Source organism: Oryzias latipes, chromosome 19 (genome assembly GCF_053564925.1).
Source record: "Oryzias latipes strain Hd-rR chromosome 19, Olatipes_Hd-rR_3.1".
Classification (NCBI taxonomy): Eukaryota; Metazoa; Chordata; class Actinopteri; order Beloniformes; family Adrianichthyidae; genus Oryzias; species Oryzias latipes.
This window is the reverse complement of record NC_136255.1, coordinates 5,076,744-5,089,500: the sequence shown is the minus strand read 5'-3', so window position 1 is coordinate 5,089,500 and position 12,757 is coordinate 5,076,744. Positions and strand designations below refer to the sequence as shown.

General features: G+C 39.1%; 2 long non-coding RNA genes across 2 annotated transcripts; one reads left to right on the top strand and one right to left on the bottom strand.

The window, feature by feature from the left end:
- Positions 1-4,465: 4,465 nt before the first annotated feature.
- Positions 4,466-5,680, top strand: LOC144987798 (uncharacterized). The gene is made up of 3 exons (XR_013651463.1): positions 4,466-4,669; positions 5,095-5,209; positions 5,290-5,680. It is a non-coding gene; the product is annotated as an uncharacterized LOC144987798 (long non-coding RNA).
- Positions 5,670-8,856, bottom strand: LOC144987799 (uncharacterized). The gene is made up of 2 exons (XR_013651464.1): positions 6,665-8,856; positions 5,670-6,040 (listed from the first exon to the last, which is right to left on the bottom strand). It is a non-coding gene; the product is annotated as an uncharacterized LOC144987799 (long non-coding RNA).
- Positions 8,857-12,757: the final 3,901 nt, after the last annotated feature.

Below are 12,757 nucleotides of genomic sequence, written 5' to 3'. Positions count from 1 at the left end.
TGCACCCATATGGGGTGGGGGGATTTGACTTGTCCGGTTGTCCAGGCCCGTGTAGGGTTGTAGAGAGGCGCAGCTGCATACTGGGAAAAGATCAGGTATGTCTTCCCTTGTGGTTCAAACAGCCACTTCAAGAGACATCACGAAAACGGAGCTAGAAATTGATTGTTGTATGTTGTCATAAAATATTCGTAGGGCTATTGCACATACTTATGACAGGGTGATGCTGTCACGCGGTCCCCCTTACACCGCACAGTGATTTTTTTTTTATTTCTAACAGTCAGACTGCACACAAGAAACGAGTAGTTAACACGTGAAAAGCACCAATTGGCCCCTTGCACAGTACACCAGATTCACGGGGGAGATGGTAAAAATGAAAAATCTGTCTGTGTCTCTTCTACTTCACCCTTCCTTGTGTGTTGTACCAGTGTTCAGTATGACCTGCTCGCACTATGCCAATTCAAAAAAAAAAGTACAAGAACATTTTCACTACACAGGCTCAGCAAGCGGTCTACGACCTCGCTATTTTGTCCCGGCCACCTGCGTGTCCCGTACAGGTTTGACCATTTCTCACCTGCAGATAGGCTGTTTTAACCCGTAAAGGTGAACCAAGGCTAAAACTCAGTAGCATGAATCTTTTTTTCCTACGTCTGTTTCACCATCGCAACAACATATGGACCTTAATGTTGTTTATTTTTCTTTTCTCTTGCCAACTTATTACATTCATATTTAAGTGTGTGTGAGTGTTCACCCCCCCAATTAATTTGGGTTTGTGGTTTTAATTTATACAATCAACTTCACAACCTTAATAACTGCTACAAAAGCACACTAAGTGGTCATCACTACAGCTTGTGGCACATGCTGAAAAATGTTAACGCCTTCTGATCTCACATCTATGACATCAGCTTCAGCTGAGCTACAGGGAACTGAAATAGTTCCCTTCCTTTCAGAGGAAACACTTAAACTAAATTGAAACTTTAATGAGCAATTATTTATCTATCGTGCAGTCTCAGATGCCTTCTTACATGTTATTCTGCTCCTGTCACAAGCTCGCGAATGTGGTTCACCAGTTGGTTGAGCAGCCATTATCTGGTGCCACAGCAAGTGCAGAGGGAAGTCACCTCGCAGAACTTTCTACCACCAAACTCGCAAGAAACACAGCAAGCCCCCGCAAATCATGTCAATGCCTCCCAGAGGAGGACTTTTCCAGATGCCTGTGTTTTCCTCTTCACTGATGCATGTGTGTGCATGTGGGCGTATGAATGCTCAAGCATGAATGGGTAAAGTGGGTCACAGCTGCCAATAGAAGACCATTTTCTCAAAGCAAGGACTTTCCTTGAGCAGCGTACAGAAATGAAAGTAGTGTTTCAGCCTTGTCCTTTTCTTGCCCTCATTTAGCCCGCATGCTCTGTCTCATGAAAGTATGACGAAGAGCCAATCAGTGGGAGCATGCATTTTATGAATACTGATGACACAAATCCCACCCTGTATCCTTTGCTGACCTTTTGTCTATTCTTGATATCAGTTTTGTCTTTGAAACATGACCAAAACCTGTTTTCCAGATCAACCTCATCTTTGTTTTGACTGAAAAGCACTTTTAGTCTCCTAGTCACTATTTAACATTTATCTTGGATTGAAAATATTTCTGAATTCTCTGTTTCATAAATATCTTTCATGTATCACGAAGAGCTGGAAGAACATAAACTTTAAAGATCAACTCAGATGAATTTTTTTTTTTTGTGTGTGTTTTTAAAATTATGTGGCATTTTTCTTATGATGGACATCTATGAAGAAAATTAAGCTCAAAGTTGCATTTCTGTAAGTAAATTAAATGAGTAAATGTTTATATCTGAGCATTTTTTTTATTCAAAACAATTTGAGCCCGGGACCCCGGAGTGGGGGGCTTTGCGGCTTGGCAGCGGTGGAGCCCCCCACACTGGGGACCTCCTATTTTACCTGCAGCACACACACAGCACTCCCGCACCTACATACATGGGTGGGGTCGGGGGGGGGGGGGGCGGCCGGTCTTCACCCGCCTGGTCCTCTCAGGGCGGCCGGGCTTATGGGTATCCTGTCGGCTGCGGGAATGGTCGGGCATATGGCGCTGGGGGTCGTCCGGCTGGGGGCGGGGGGTTACTGCGTGGCGGCGGGGGGTGGGGAGGGTAACCAGATGATTGTGAGTATGTGTGCGTGAGTGCATGGGTAGGACGGAGGCTCGCTGGGACCCCTCTGGGGCTTTCCCACCCCATCACAGAGAGGGGAGGGCACTGAGAGGGTTGGGGAGGGGGGCTCAGATATTATGGCGGGGGGGGGGTTGTAGTGTGTAGGGTTGTAGGGTTATGGGGGGTGGCTGTGGGTGCGTGGCGATCCCTGGGTTGCTTAGGTCGCGTGCCTGGGCTGGCTTGCGGAGACGGGGCGCCGGTCGGGTGGTGGCCGGCTCATGGGTTCCGGGGGCCCTGGCTTCGGCCCTGGCCTTTGTCTCGGTGTCCGGCGCCCGGTGGCCTCCATGGCTGCCGCCTGGTACGGCTAAGCGCTCCTGTCTTGTGGCCTGGGGGCCGGACACTGGGTTCGCTTGTGCCTCTGGGCATTGGGGGGGGCCCTGTAGGGGGGCCCTCTCTGTGCCTGGCTGGTGGGGTGGGCGGTCCCCTCCTCCCCCCCTCCCAGGCTGCCTGGGTCCGGATGCTGGGGGGGCTTCTGGCCTGGGGGGCTCTCCTCCCCTCTCCTGGTCTGGCTGGTGTGGCTGGGTAGGATCTGGCTCCCCTTATGAACACACGGTTCACGTCGGCAGCATGCATGTATCTCCACCCCCACGTGCACGTGCACACTGCCACACTGCTCCCTGTCTGCTTCATCCCTCCTCCTTACCTACAGTGTATTGATGGACAGATTTTTTTTTCGCTCATCTTAGTGTCAGATTTTCACCTTTGATGTAACATTCGTCTTTCCAGCAGATCTGGTATAATTGTTACAGCTTAAAATAATAACTTATTCAAATCAGTGCTTGTATCCCCCCACCTTTTCACCTTTCTTCCTTTTACTCTTTTCCACCCTCCCCTCACATTCTTCCCCTCTCCCTCCCCACACACACTAGTAAAACCTGTCCAACACAAAAAGGCTTCAGCTCTAATCTGTTTGCTCAGCTGTTGGACAGAACAAGTTAGAATGAAAAAAAAAAAAAAAAAACAATTTGAGCAGAAGAAAATGCTTGTAGCAGTAACGTAGATACTACAATAGGCCATGAGCTCCTTGCCCAGCTCTATTCTGATTTATCCACTTGTATCCATGTACGTCAAGATTCATTTTCCCCATCTGAGCTGGAATCTGGGTCTAAACCGGGGGTTTGGGGTGTGAGCAGTGGGCGATTGGGCAGTTTGGGGGTCCCAGGAGGACAATAACATGGGGCCTTCTGCAGCGGTTTTGTTGTTATTTTCTTACTTTAAATCCTTGCTGATAGGGTAAAACATCGAACAACTTCCTTACTGTTCCACTTTTTGACAACATCAATATCAAGACTGAATAAACTAAAGTAGAAATTATACTTGTATTTTTCCTTTTCATGAATTCAGGTGAGATAAAATAATAGCAAAGGTCCTTGTGAAACATGAAAAAAACAGGAGTTTGATTTTTAAAAAAACATTTCTTATGAGCAAAAACGTTTCCAAGTATTAAATAAAACAATAAGAACCATAAGAACCTTTTGTTTTTCTAATCGTGTATCAAAAGGAAATTTTGCAAAACCACAGTAAAAATCCTACCAAAAAAGTATTTATGCATAGCTAAAACAAATCTACTCTTTTTATATTAATATAACAAAAAGCTCTGTTGTTTTTCTGCCACATTCTTTTTTTAGAGCAGCTTCATGTCAGATCTGAAGTGAAATACATCACCTATCATATAGAAAGGGAGGATAAGGAATATTACGGTGGCCCTGAAGTGCAAAGCATTCAACAAATCACTCGATACAAAAACATTTTTAAGATCACAACAACAATTAAAAAAAAAAAAAATTTTAAAAAGCAGCATTACATTTTAGAAAACAAAACAAAATTTCAGAAACCAAAACTTGAAAAACAAAAATGACAAAAAAAAACATTTCAGAAAACAAAATTAATTTCCAGGAAAAAAAGAAATATTAAAAAATGAAAACATTTCAGAAAAAAAAAATTCCAGAAAAAAATGAAATATTAAAAAATGAAAAACATTTCAGAAAGAAAAAAAATTCCAGAAAAAAATGAAATATTAAAAAATGAAAAACATTTCAGAAAAAAAAATGAAATATTAAAAAATGAAAAACATTTCAGAACACAGAATGAATTTCCAGAAAACAAAACGAAATCTTCAAAAATGAAAAACATTTCCAAACCGGAAGAGGCAGGTACTATGGGACAACGCTGATTGGATGATGATAACAACAACATTTCAACTGAAAAGTATTTTAAATGAAGCGATGACTGATTTTATCGTCCAAACAACAATGTACTATAATAATCCACGTATTTCCCATTTATATATCAAATAAAAAATGCAGCAAACTGTTAATGAACTTTAAAATTATTTTTTTAACATTTCGCCTGACACACGGTCACCCGGAAGTAGTTTGTGAGCACTTTTACTTTGAACGCTGTGCGCTAATGTCTACGGCTGCGAGGTTCACGCTGTCAATCATCTTTAGGTAAGAATCAATTCTGTGATCTTTTCTTTTGTCAGTCACATGTCTCTAAGGATGTTAATTTTAGGATGTTAAAGTGCTGCTTTGAAAAGATAATTTCTTTTTATCTTGCGCATGCGCAAAAAGAACCCGATGGAGACGAACCGTCTTCACATGATAGCCGTTCCCGTTTCCGGTGACAACATGAGAGAAAAAGCTCCGAGCCAGCCTGATTCTGTGATTTATACAGTAATTACAGTAATTATATGGCATCAGTGTTGCTAAAAATCGACTTTAAGACTGAAATCAGTAAACAAGTTCTTATGGGAAATAATATTTAAGTGCATTGTATATTTTAGAGCCATGCATATACACATATACTGAAACTTAAAAATGAACTTTAAAGTTTATAAAATACTTAATTGAATTAACATGTGATATTTCTGCAGGTGAAGTTTCTCAAAGCGAAGTTCCAGAAAGGTTTGTGCTGCAGAAGAACAGATGGCAGCTCTACATGGGAATACAAGAAGACTAAAGTCATTCATATCATTGTGCAGTGTACAGGCAAGTCACCATGATTTATGTGAAATGTAATCAATAAATATTATTTTACCTTAATATCTAATTTTTTTTTTAAATTGCAGGTCCTTTAAAAAACGTCTTTAACCTGCTGCATAAGCCTGATTAGTTGTAAATGATGCAGTGGGGAGTGAAAAACGAAGCACAATTCCTGGCTTTAGTGTCCGGCTGATGATCTGGAAATCACATCTATGAGGAATCGCATCAAACACTTGTACAACTCCAAACAACTTAATGTTCCTTTAAGCAAAACTCCAGTTTAAAATGTTCATATTAGGCTTGCTTCATTTAGGAGTTTTTCCATGTTTACCATTTTAGGTTTTAAAGCTTTATTAACAAAGATGATGTTTGATTTTCAAAGCTGTTGTTTAGAAATGTTTTTTTGTCAATGAAAAAACTGAATGCTGACGTGAGGATTGTAATAAAGGATATGAAAATAAACAAATTTGTTTCATAGCAATGCAGTATATTTATTGAAAACTTAACATGAATACGTTATTCAGTAACAGAAACAAAGAAACAGTTGTGGATTTTCCTTTATGGGCTTCTTCATGCAGTCAATCAAATGTTGCGCTTACAATCAGCATTTACTCAGCGTACCTGTCAGTCACATTTATTAGAGGAAAAAATGCATCTGGGAAAAGTCTGTTTGTGCTTAACACCTGTATCAAAAAGAGTCATGTCAGGGAAGGTTTGTCCACATTGCTGCTCAGCATCACATCCAGAGGAAGATGCACAGGTAAGGGACCCCAGTTCCTGCTCGTACATGCTTGCAGCTTCCTCTGCACTGGACTCCAGCTCCAGCTCTTGAAATCCCTGACAGAGATAAATTAATAAATTAAAAATCCCTGACAGAAAAACATTGGCTGCCGTTCATCTTTCATTCAGGAAAAAGTTGAGTTCATCAAAATGAGGAGAAAATGGGTTAAACCAGAAATTCATTAGGGAGGGGTCAAAACACCAAACTCAGAATAAAATACATTATTTCAGTCATATAAAAAAATACATTCTAAAACAATTTGGTATTCCTCCTCTGCCTGAAAGACTAAAACGTTTTTTTTAAAGATTTATTTTACACTACAGACTTTGCCACCTTTAGTTACACACCTGTACGTGTCTGATGATGTGCACATCCAGTCATTTACTGTCATGTTTCTGTGCACTGACACACTCTAAAGTCACAGATCTTAATAGTGTGAATAAGAAGCATTCATAAATGTTATTCTGAGACACAAACTGCTGCAGTTTACCTGACAGTTTTGCTGATTTATGCTGCTGGTACACCTGTCTGAGAATCCTGCCCACGTGACCCCCTCTCCAGCTGATGAGGTAACCTGTCATTAACTTATGACTGAAGGATCTTGGATCTGTCTGTAAACACCCACCTAGAAATCACGTTTAACGCTACATTTATTAGATCAAACAAATGTGCCTCCATACCTTATCAGTGGATGGCGGGACTGCATTTCCTGATGTGCGCCGTCTTAACACCCGTTTCTTCGCAGCTGCTGCTTTAGACAGAATCCTCTCACGACATTTTGAAACATTTGTAAACCTGGTTGGTGTTGATATTTCTGTGTGCGTTCTGTCATCACATCCGCTAAATATTCAAAGATTAACGTTTATGTTAACGTTTTATCGTCCCTTTCATTGTTTACCTGCAGAACGGACGTCATCCACACAAACTACTTCCGGGTGACCGTTCTGCTTCAGACGAAATATTCAAAAAATAATTTAAACCTTCATTATCTGTTTGCTGCATTTTTGATTTAATATGTAAATGGGAAATACGGGAATTATCATGGTACATTGTTGTTTGGACGATAAACGATAAAATACGTCGCTTCATTTAAAATACTTTTCAGTTCAAATGATTGACAAACATCATCATCCAATCAGCGTTGTCCCATAGTACCTGTTTCTTCCGGTTTGGAAATGTTTTTCATTTTTGAAGATTTCGTTTTGTTTTCTGGAAATTCATTCTGTGTTCTGAAATGTTTTTCATTTTTTAATATTTTATTTTTTTTCTGAAATGTTTTTCATTTTTTAATATTTCATTTTTTTTCTGAAATGTTTTTCATTTTTTAATATTTCATTTTGTTTTTCTGAAATGTTTTCATTTTTTTTATTTCATTTTGTTTTCTGGAAATTAATTTTTTTTCTGAAATGTTTTCATTTTGTAATATTTCTTTTTTTTTTCTGGAAATTAATTTTGTTTTCTGAAATCTTTTTTTCTTTTTTATGTTTTGGTTTCTGAAATTTTGTTTTGTTTTCTAAAATGTAATACGCTTTTTAAATTGTTGCTGTGATCTTAAAAATGTTTTTGTATCGAGTGATTTGTTGAATGGTTTGCACTTCAGGGCCACCGTAGAATATAAATGTCTAGAATGATAAAGAAAAAAGTAATAAGCTTTACATTATTAGCATAAAATGAGTAAACTAAAGGACCAAATAACCCAACTTCACTCAAGATTGCATAATCTCTCGTGCGGCAGAGTTTACAGCCTGCGCTGAAATTAAACAGGAAATACTCAAATACTGCGATTTTCAGGATAAAAATGCTTAAAATGATTAGAATCAAACCTTTAAATTGCTTTAATGGAACAGGTTAGTGTAAACACATTTATTTTACTATCTTTACATCTCATGACTGCAGGTGAAGCACCTGTCTGGCCTGACCAAATAATCCTGCTTAGAACGTGTTTATCCAGGTACTAAAAAAGATCCAAAACCTGCCCAAATTATGTTTATCCGCCAAAAGCAAATTTTACCCGCAAAGTCAGAATAAAAAAACACCCTTTTGAGCAGGACACTGCCCAGTCTGGCAATGCTGCTTCTGCTCGCTATTTTGGAAATCTATGGACTTGCTGTTGACTGGAATATACCATTGTTGCATAAGACGGGAGGACCAAACACTTATGACAGAGTTAAATGAGTGTTCTGCTTGGGGCACCAGAAAGTTGGGGGCCCCAGCCTACCTTTGCCTAATGGTAAGTCAGCCTCTGGGTGTGACAGGCTGTAAATTAACAGGAGAGCATTTAAGCAGATAGATGACGGGATGTGTGGAAGGGCTTACTCCATGCCCGTCCACAGTCTCGTTCACAACTTAGAGGTGAATTTCTAATAAGATCCTGCCGCTCTGCAGAAACTGAGTCTTAGAAAATGACACAGTTTTTTGATTTTGGCTAAAAGCTCAGAGCATCTCATGAGCGACGACAACAATCTACCATTGCTTTCTTTTTTAAGAGGCTGCAACTCAACCACTTCCCCTCACACCAAAACTAATGATGACTCTCAAGTCCTTTTTATTATTATTATTCTAGTACCACATTAACAAAACCATCTGTCTTGCAAAATTGTCCTTCATGGAGCTGACTTTAATACACCAATACTGTACATTATTTGCACTTACCCTTTTTGTTCACCTAGAGTGATGTATTATGGCCACAGATTATGCTGCCTCTGAGCTCTTCCATTTCTTTTTACCCATTTGTAGAGCCAATTAGTGTTTTATATTTTGTATAAATAAGCTTTATAAACAAGAGTTCTCATTTTGAGTGTTTTTTTTAGCTCTACTCTGAAGCTTGAACCAGCAGAAGGTCACAGCCAACTTTCAATGAGATCCAAAAGTAAACAACTGCTACATATCTGTTGATTCTTATCAATCTTTTAGTGCAGATTTATCTAGTTAGATCTTGAGTTGGCACAACTGGGATCAATAGGATTATTTATTACAACTACAATGAGACTTTAAGGGGAAAGGATTTTTTGAGGGTTTTTAAAAATAAAGTTAAAATGAAGGGAATAAAAGCATCACACGGGCCAACGTGTGCTGTAACTATAGACATTAAAGTGGGTAGATAATCTCAGATGATTCTGAAGGTGAATGAGAAGCCTGAGGGGGTGTGGCCTCATTTACATGAACTTTTACCGCCCAACTCCATCATTCGGAAAATGGCCAATTTGCCGGGACAAAGTCAGACTTTTCTTGGGTCACCCAATGATGCATGACCCTGTCCTCAACCTTAACCTGCCCTCAACCATTGCTTTTCCAGCATTGCTCACACTAATTGATACTGTATGGCCTCCTCTCCTTTCACACTATGACATCACTTCAGCAAGCAGTGTGGAGCACCAACAGATTACAGCAATGATAAATAAAAAACCCGGCACCACGCTGAATGCACAATGGATCCTAATATAATAACAATTTTATTCCTACCATGTTAACCTATACGTCCAAATTTCAACTTTATTTATTAAAACTTAGATTGTCCACAAGATGACTAATACTTTGCCATAAATTTAAGACCTTGTTAGGGCCAAATATTTGTCCCTGTATACATGATTTGCATTACAACGTGTGCTTTATGCTCAAACCGCCACGGGCACACACAAACTAATGACAAAATACTTGCTGTATTGAAAACCCAGCACACATAATGTATTTAGCCTGACACCGTCACATCAGCCTGCCTGGGCTCAACATTGTCAATGCTGCTTTCCAGCTCATTATCCGGGATTCTTCTAAACCTGCGTCTCTGTGGAGAGGTGTTTTATGTGCTGCAGGGATCTAACAAGCTGTGCAGACACAAGCATATGATTTCACCAACACTGCAGGCGGTGATGATAAAACACCAAAATAATGCACGTCATATAGAATAGAGAAAAAAAATGCTTTTGCATGTTTACGGTTTGTCGGGTGATGCTAAAAGAACTCCAAGGCTTTTCTCTTAACATATGACAACATGGCGGAGGCAGCTGACCCAGCTGTTTCACGGGTGTGAGCTCTAAAGGCAGCCTCAGGGAGTGCAGAAAAACTTTACATTTTTTGTAATATAAACAAAAAATATGTTTGTTTTGCAACAAACACTTATACATGTTAGGAAAATGCACATAATCCTATAATGCAATTCATTTGTGTTTTTACCAAAATACAGTCAGTTTATGTGAGTTCTATTGCTTTTGGTTTTGTTAGTAGCATTTTGTTTATTTTAAGGTTTAGTGTGTTAATTGGGTTCTCCTTGTTTAATTTCCCGGTTCTGGTGCATGGGTAAAAGTTCTAATGGTAGCAAACAGTTAAGTACAGCTGATTCTGATTCAGTTGACCTTTCCTCTCAATCCATACAAACGAAACTCTGAACTGTAGTTTGTATCTCTGTAAACAGAAAATAGGTATAATTATGTAGACCTAGGGTGCTCATTACGTTGATGGCATCAGGCCAGTCGATCTTCAAGGACATGAGGGTAGATAGCAGGCCAGCAAAGATAATTAACCAAAAAAATAAAAACATATTTCTAAAAAATCAGTCAGCAAATTAAAATCCTCACCGAGAAGTACGGGACTTGATTGACATGCAGAACAGCCAATCGAACATCCTCTGATACATACATCACTGCACATATGAGTATATAAGTGTTGTACTTGACGTTTATGCAGACGTTCAGAATTGGTCAGTGAAATATAAAGTTTATCCGCACAAGGACGGAAAACCGTAGGATTTCCATTATTCTTTCTCTCGTTGCTTTGCCCCGCCCTCGTAATTCCTGGCCAATGACTGAAGAGATTTTTAGTCACATGGTTTTGTTAAAAAGCATTGGTTTGAATCAGAAATATCCGGTAGACAGCAGCCTGAATACAGATCGAATGCAAGGTTCAGGACTTGATGCAGACAAACGGACTATTCCAGTACGAATACACCGTCAGTAAGGTTCTTTTCTTCCATCTATTCCATCATCTATTGCTACTTTGGAGAACCAGGCATCTTTATTTTTAAATAACTCTCTGTGTATTTCTGGCCCTTTGTGTTTGAGTCTTCCATTACCACTTTTATGACTGTAAAAAACAAGAACATTCTAGGATTCTTTTGAGAATCTTAGTTGTAGACATGTGTGATCAAATCAATCTCCAGTGATTGCAGTAAATACATGCAGCAAGGATATCTAAAGCTTCAAAGCAGATTTTAACAGCATCCTGTTTTTCTTCAATGGCCTCTCCTACTCTTTTGATCTGTGCAGAAGCAAAAGTATTGATGAAACACTTCCCTTTTTCACAGAGTAGAAGAATTGTCTTCAATTTGCTGGATGTTCTAGCCCCAAATTGTTTTCATTTGCTGCTGTAGGTCAGTCTGCAGTGCTCTTGAAGTATCGGTAAGTGGATCATTATGGTATATTTCAGCCACTGCAACTGCTTCATTTGTTTGCTTTACTTTGACTTCTCTGGTATGCCTTAAAATCTACTGAATACTGAACAAACAATGGTTGATAAAAGGTCTGTACTTATTGCTGCTTACTGACTCCAGTTTCCTTATGCATTTTTTTAGCTGTCTGTACTGCATATTAAGAAAATAATAAGTATACTTACATAACTTCAATTTGTAAAATCCAAATTGTTCTAAAAAATCACAACAATCTTATAATCTATATATTTGACTGCTTCCAAAGAGAATGATTAGCTGTTTTCTCTCATTTACTTTTCATGTTTTTGCCCATGTTCTGTACAGTTCAAATTATTTTTTTGTTGTAAAGCAACCCGTTACATACAAGACTTAACTTTAATTAGCAGTTGCAGGTATTCACCCTGTAATTCTGCTATATTAGCCCTTAAAGATGCTTTTGTTTAGCCTCTTTTGTGGCTCTTTGGTGGTTGAAAGGAACAGAGATTGGCATCGTGGATATTCAGCTGACAAATCTGCTGCAACTGCATGATGCTATTATGTCAATACAATGGGGCAAAAAAAGTATTTTGTCAACCAAGATTGTGCAAGTTCTTCCACTTAAAAAGGGAGAGCCCTTTACTTTTCATAATAGGTATACCTCAACTATGTGAGACAAATTTAAAAGAAAGAAAAACACAGAAAATCACATTGTCTGATTTTTAAAGAATTCATTTGCAAATTATTGTGGAAAATAAGTATTTGGTCAATAAAAAAAGTTCAACTCAATACTTTGTTATATGCCCTTTGTTGGCAATGACAGAAGTAAAATATTTTCTGTAAGTTTTTCGCAAACTGTTGCTGATATTTGTACCATTCCTCCATTCAGATCTCCTCTAGAGCAGTGATGTTTTGGGGCTGTTGCTGGGAAACACGAACTTTCAATTCCCTCCAAAGATTTTCTATGGAGTTCAGATCTGGAGACTGGCTAGGCCACTTCAGGACCTTGAAATGTTTCTTATGAAGCCACTCCTTTGTAACCCAGGCAGTGTGTTTTGGATCTCTCTCTTTGTCCTGCTGAAAGACCAGCCATGTTTCATCTTTAATGCCCTTGCTGATGCAAGGAGGTTTTTTATACAAAGTCTGACCATTCATGGCCTCATTCATTCTTTTCTTTGCACGGATCAGTCATCTTGGTCCTGTTTCTGAAAAACAGCCCCAAAGTATGTTTCCACCGCCATGCTTTACAGTGGGTATGGTATTCTTTGAATGCAACTCAGCATTCTTTCTACTACAAACATGACAAGGAGAGTTCTTACCAAAGAAATCTATTTTGGTTTCATCTGACAATATGACATTCTCCCAATCCTCTTCTGGA